The following is a 7,047-nucleotide window of genomic DNA, read 5'->3' on the forward strand; positions in this document are numbered from 1 at the left end:
CAGAGAGGAGCGCGCCGGCACGCGCGCCGGCGCCACACCACCAGGTTGTCTGCCTGCGTCGCCTGGCCACCGCGACGCCTCGCGTCTTCTCCTCGGCGCCACCCCGCAGCCCCCCTGGCCCCTCTCACTCTCTCCCGTGCTCCTCCCCTCCTCTGGCTCTCTCCCTCGCACCACCCGAGCGGGTTCGTCGCCGCTGTTCACCACCACCGCGGACACCGCCTCCGCCTCGCCTCGCTGAAGCGCTCAGAAGCTCCGCCTCGACCCCCTCTTCCTCCCCACCGAGACACGCCCTGCCGGAAGCCCTGCAACGCCGTCCTTGATGCCATCTTCGTCCTCTGCACCAATGGCCGCCGTTGCTCGATTCGCCGCCCACAGAGCGTCCCCGGCCTCGCCCCGCGCTCGTTGGACTCGTGGTGAGCCGCTGACTCGTTCCCCTCTTCTTCCCATGCCGTTTGGCCGCTCTAGCCGTTATTTCCGCCGGACCCGAGAGCTCACCGCCGCCCAGCCATGTCGCCGTCGTGGCCACCGTCACCTATAGCCGCAACCGAGCACTTCACCGCACTCGCCGTGTCCCCAGGAGCCCGCAGCACCGCTCTGCACCTCCTACCATGCATCCTAGCGACGACCCCGAGCTCGCCCGAGCTCCGGCCACCGCAAACCTCGTCGCCGGCGTTGATTCCGGCGACCATCTGGTCCAGCTCCACCACCCAAAGACGCGGCTCAACCCCGGCTCTCCATAGAACCCAACCACGCCCCAAACCGTGGCCCATAGCGCCATCCCGACGCGGCCGCCGCCACGATGTGAGGTCGCCGGCGGTTAAACGCCGGCAGCTGACGTGGCGCTATTAGCTTAGGTGCTAAACTCGTTTAGTTAGTGCCTGCACCGATGACATGTGGGTCCCCGAGGCCAATTAGTTTAGTGTAACTACCTGTTTAGATTAGTGCTAACCTGCGTGGACCCCATGTGTTAGCTTTGACTTTAGTCAAGTCAACGTTGACCAGGCCCCACCTGTCACTGACACTGAACAGCACTGTGTCACTGACCAGTGGACCCCACTGGTCAGGTTTGACCTGGGTCAACCCTGTTGACTGCTGACATCACAGTGACGTCACCCTGATGCAATAAAGCATTTTCTGGATTTAAGTTTATTCAGGAAATTTCAAAAAAAGGCTTAAACTTGTAAAAATCAAAGAAATTCAACCGTAACTCCAAATGAGATAAATTATATATGAAAAATGATCAGAAAAATCCAATCTATCCATCTGTACCATTTTCATGCATGTTAGAACAACTTATAGCTGCTGTTTAGCACAAATCATATAAATGACATTTAAATATCCACATATGGAGTTTGAATTTGAATCTTGGATTCAAACCAACTTCATTTAATCTGGTTTTAGTTGCATTAGCACAAACCACATCATATTGCCATGTCACATTCATGCATCATATTGTGCATTGCATTGATTGTATTTCTTCTCTGTTGCCGGTATCTGTCCCCTCTCGATAGACGTGTTTCGACGATGTGATCGATGACACCGATGAAGAGCTATATTATCTTCAGAAGTGCCAGGCAAGCAAAACCCCCTTGTTCATTCTGATAAAATCCCACTCTCTTGCTCCTGCTCTCTTTTACTGCATTAGGACAACAACGATTCATTTGTTACTTGTTGCGGTAGCTGAACCCCTTTATCCTCTACATGACCTGTCATTGCCACAGTAAACAGATGAAACCCACTAGCATGAGTAGGAGTTGTTTGAGCCCTGATGTGCCTACTCATTCATGCTTGTTTGTCATGCCTGCAATTACTTAGAGTTGAGTCAGGTCTGATTCATCGAGGATGAATCGGAGGTGTGTGAACATGTCCTACTGTGTGTGAGCTAAGTGTGTGAACACGATTTGGTAAAGGTAGCGGTGAGAGGCCATGTAGGAGTACATGGTGGGTTGTCTCATTGCAGCCGTCCTCAGGAACTGAGTTCTGTGTTTGTGATCCATGAACAGCTACTACCACACATTGGGATCCTTAATTGACTCTCTCGACTTATTAATCAACATGATCTCCGTACAGGAGTTGCAACTAGTTTCTGGTGTTTGTAGGTAGTGCTAGTAGTCTACCAAGTGGCACCCGGTACAGGTGGGCTTGGGACAGACTAGGCACAGTGGCCCGGTGTACCAAGTGGCACCCGGATGGTGGGCTTGGGAACCCTGCACACATCGTTTGCGGCCGTGAGCGACACCCCGGCCGGATCTCCTTGCGGATGGAACCCGAATAGGCGATAAACCTGGATGAGAGACTTGTGTGGTTAGTCAGGTCGTGGCCAACACCCTCGCTGGGCTTCCGCTTGAAGGTTGCCGAGTACATGTCGTGTAAATGGCGGTAAGTGGTGAGAGCGTGTGTGAAGAAGTACACCCCTACAGGGTTAATATGATCTATTCGAATAGCCGTGTCCGCGGTAAAGGACTTCTGGGTTGCCTGTACAGTTCATAGACAAGTGAAAGTGGATACTCTAAAATACGCAAGATAAGCGTGAGTGCTATGGATGGCGTTCTCGTAGGGAGACGGGAGCGGATCCATAGTGGCGTATTGATATGGTGAATATGTGGACTCGCGTGCGCCACCTCAAAAGAGTTACTTGCAGTCGTAGTTCAGGATAGCCACCGAGTCAAAGCTGGCTTGTTGTAGTTAAACCCCACCATCCCCTTGTTGATAATGATGCATATGTAGTTAGATCTGATCTAAGTCTTGCTGGGTACATTTGTACTCACGTTGCTTAATTTATGTTTTTGTAGAGAGACTTCAGTCTCGCTAGTAGTACCGCGTGGACTTCGACGTTTAGCTTGTTACCTCAGCTACGATCTTGTGCCCTCGGCAGGATCTAGTAGATAGTCAGGCTTCTCAGCCCTTTTCATTTCTAGATGTCTGTACTCAGACATGTTAAGCTTCCGCATGTGCTTTGACTTGTATGCTCTGATTGTTGGGTCATGAGACCCATGTTTGTAATATCTCGCTCCTCGGAGCCTATTGAATAAAATACTTGAGTTGTAGAGTCATGTTGTGATGCCATGTTGTATTTGCACATATCGAGCATATTGTGTGTATGTTATTGAAATGCTTGGTATGTGTGGGATCTGACTATCTAGTTGTTTATCCTTAGTAGCCTCTCTTACCGGGAAATGTCTCCTAGTGCTTCCACCGAGCCATGGTAGCTTGCTACTGCTCCAGAACACTTAGGCTGGCCGGCATGTGTCCTTCTTCGTTCCTGTGTCTGTCCCTTTGGGGAAATGTCACGCGATGAATACCGGAGTCCTGTTAGCCCGCTACAGGCCGGTTCACCGGAGTCCTGTTAGCCGAGTGCTACAGCCTGGATTCACTCGCTGATGACCGACATGTTCGATGCTGGGTCATGGATGCCTGTCCCTGTAAGTATGTGCCACTTTGAGTTTACGACTAGCCATGTCAGCCCGGGCTCCTTATCATATGGATGCTAGCGACACTGTCATATACGTGTGCCAAAAGGCGCAAACGGTCCCGGGCATAGGTAAGGCGACACCCGTGGGGATACCTTGCGTGAGGCCGCAAAGTGATATGAGGTGTTACATGCTAGATCGATGTGGCATTGAGTCGGGGTCCTGACAGAATATTTATGATTTTTTGGAAGAAGAATTAACGCGAGACGATGCCCGAGGAGGCCATAAGGTAGGGGGCGCGGCCCAGGGGGTCAGGCGCGCCCTGGGCCCTCGTGGCCACGCCGTAAGGCAGTTGGTGCCCTTATTTTGCCACAAGAAAGCTAATATCCGGATAGAAATCGTGTTAAAAATTTAGCCCAATCAGAGTAACGGATCTCTGGAAATATACGAAACGGTGAAAGGCCAGAATCTAGAGCGCAGAAACAGAGAGAGACAGAGAGACAGATCCAATCTCGGAGGGGCTCTCGTCCCTCCCACGCCATGGAGACCATGGAGCAGAGGGGAACCCCTTCTCCCATCTAGGGAGAAGGTCAAGGAAGAAGAAGAAGGAGGGGGCTCTCTCTCCCCCTCGCTTCCGGTGGCGCCGGAACGCCGTTGGGGCCATCATCATCACCATGATCTACACCAACAACTTCACCGCCCTCATCACCAACTCTTCCCCCCCCCTCTATGCAGTAGTGTAACCTCTCTGTTACCCTCTGTAATCTCTACTTAAACATGGTTCTCAATGCTATATATTATTTCCCAATGATGTATGGCTATCATATGATGTTTGATTAGATCCGTTTTTTCCTATGGGTTAATTGATGATCGTGATTGATTTGAGTTACATGTTTTATTATTAGTGATCTCCTATGGTGCTCTCCGTGTCGCGCAAGCGTGAGGGGTTCCCGCTGTAGGGTGTTGCAACGCATTCATGATTCGCTTATAGTGGGTTGCTTGAGTGACAGAAGCATAAATCCGAGTAATGGGGTTGTTGCGTATGGGATAAAGGGGACTTGATGCTTTAATGCTATGGTTGGGTTTTACCTTAATGATCTTTAGTAGTTGCGGTTGCTTGCTAGACACTACTGGAATCTGGCACTTTGCCATCTGCCATGGCAGATGGCAAAGGCATGGTCGGCGGATGGCAAAGGCTTTGCCATCTGCCAGCAGATGGCAAACAGTTCGTTTGAAACCCTGCCGGTAAAGGCTTCTTTGCCATCTGCTGGCTGCTGGCAAAGAGCCTGTGGCTTTGCCATCTGCTGGCAGATGGCAAAGCCTCTTAACAGGGTTAGCTCCGTTAGAAGGCTAACGGCATACTTTGCCATCTGCCAGCAGATGGCAAAGACTGCAGGCTTTGCCGTCTGCCAGCAGATGGCAAAGAGATTTGCCATCTGCTGTCATATGACAAAGAGCCCAAATAGGCCAGCCCAAATGTTACATGTAGATGACACGTGGCCTCTTTGCCATCTGCCAGCAGATGGCAAAGAGCGCTGATGGCAAAGCTCTTTGCCATCTGCCAGATGGCAAAGTGACTATATTGCCCCATTTAATTTTGTTTTTTCTTATATCAATTCATTTTCACAGAAATCAAACACAAATATATTTATATGACCAATATAGCATATTCAACACATATTACCAATAGTCATGAACACATATGTATCCAACACATGTTACCAATAGTAGCAAGTTTCATCCGTACATATACATAGTTTCATCAATATTACACAGTTTCATCCATAGGTAGCAAGTTTCACAAGGTCAAAACAAAAACTAAATACAAGCACTCCGTCAACCCAAGCTTCCGTGATCAGCAAATCTGTAAAATGGGAAAGAAGAAAGTTAGGAGAAGAAGACTAGAAGAAGAAGATTATTATGATGCAACTAAAATGTGAAGATTATTATGGTGCAACTTATATCTATAAAATAGGTCATTTTGGAGCTAAGTATGGTTATTATGTCATTTTTGAGCTAGCTAAGCATACTAAGTCATTTTGGTGTAAAACATGCTAAGGTCATTCTAGAGCTAAGTAACATCCATGACCAGCCTGTATTTAAGGCATGATTACGGTAACATCCACAGGATCTGAAATGAAAGTGAGCTCAACACCTAAAGAACGAACTCCTCCCCAGTGCTTAACACCAGACTGTAAAACCAACTCCTTTTACACCACGTCAATTTCTTCCAACGTCTCGATGTGTTTGCTGAAAAAACTGGAGAAAAATAAAAGATGATTATAAAACTAAAATAGTTTATAAGGAGTACAACAGGTCCCTGTTCCGCTGCCGGATCAAGGATGGAGTAAACTAAAACACTTTGTTGTTAAAACTACCCCTCCCTGTTCATTGAATCGACTGACAAATTCCATTATCAGTTTCTTCTTTTTGTAATGCATACATACGCATAGAGAGGAGTATGTAGTATAGAAGTTTTTGTTGCTCAAGCAGTGTATATGTACGCACGTGCATCTTATATAGACATAGGCTTGAGATTTCTATATAAGATGGACTGAAGAGGGGTGCTTAGAATTAATTAATATAGTCACCTTTTCCGAGTAGAATACAAATATCAACCTCAATGTCCTTGATCCGTTGGTGCTTTACTGAGTTGACAGACAAATATTTCATGTTGATGTTGTCTCAGTAAACAATTACAGTATGCGAGTGGATGATGTAGCTCCTGCAGCAGCTGGCATAACCAACATGTTTCAGCGACATCGTGAGTTGTGGCATGGTACTTGGCTTACACAATAGACTGGGACTCGTGATGTTCTTATTTGGAAGACCAAGAAATGAGATCATCGCCCAAGCATACACAATCCCCACTACTTGTTAGCAAGAATTCTGTATTACTCTAAAATAAAATAATATCTATGTGAATTGTACGCCTCGTTTAATACATGATTCACAACAGCATGGTCCTATAAATACAGTGAATGTACACTGACAACATACAATTTCTGCAGTTGATATCTAACTAAGACATCTCTTCCCAAATTACCAAGATTAAAAAATTGTCCGATGGTTAGCACAGCAGACGCCAGCCAACATAATGGTCGTCCTAAAATATTGTCGTGCCCAAACAACAAATAAGCGACAACTAACTCTAGTTGTTCAGGGCAAAAGACAACACAACATGTGAATTGCACACGATCCCTGTACTTTTATTTTGGCTGCAAGACTTTCACATTCGTACAAAATTCAGAAGTTTAGATACAGAAAAAAACATCAAAAGTGCAACAAAGTCACTTCAGGTGAATGATTAAATCAACGATTTTTTCTTTCTAATCAAACCATACAGTCTACACAAACTATGTGAGAAGCAATTGAATTAGGAATAGAAGACAGTGAGAAACAGAACAGAAACATACAGCCTGCAGGAACATCCTGTGTCCGTTGACTCGTCGGTATTCTTCAGGTCCAGCGAATTAGCAGGATGGTTGCACAGGTAAAACTACTTGAGCTGCTGGTTGCGCTTCTATGGATCCGTCTCCAGCGAGCTTTGTAGGGTACGGAGATCCTTCTCTCCTGTGACCGTGAGCCACTCCTTGCCGGGGCTGCCATCGACCATGGCTGTAGGAGGTCACCGGGG

The sequence above is a fragment of the Triticum dicoccoides genome, chromosome 6B (genome assembly GCF_002162155.2).
Source record: "Triticum dicoccoides isolate Atlit2015 ecotype Zavitan chromosome 6B, WEW_v2.0, whole genome shotgun sequence".
Lineage (NCBI taxonomy): Eukaryota > Viridiplantae > Streptophyta > Magnoliopsida > Poales > Poaceae > Triticum > Triticum dicoccoides.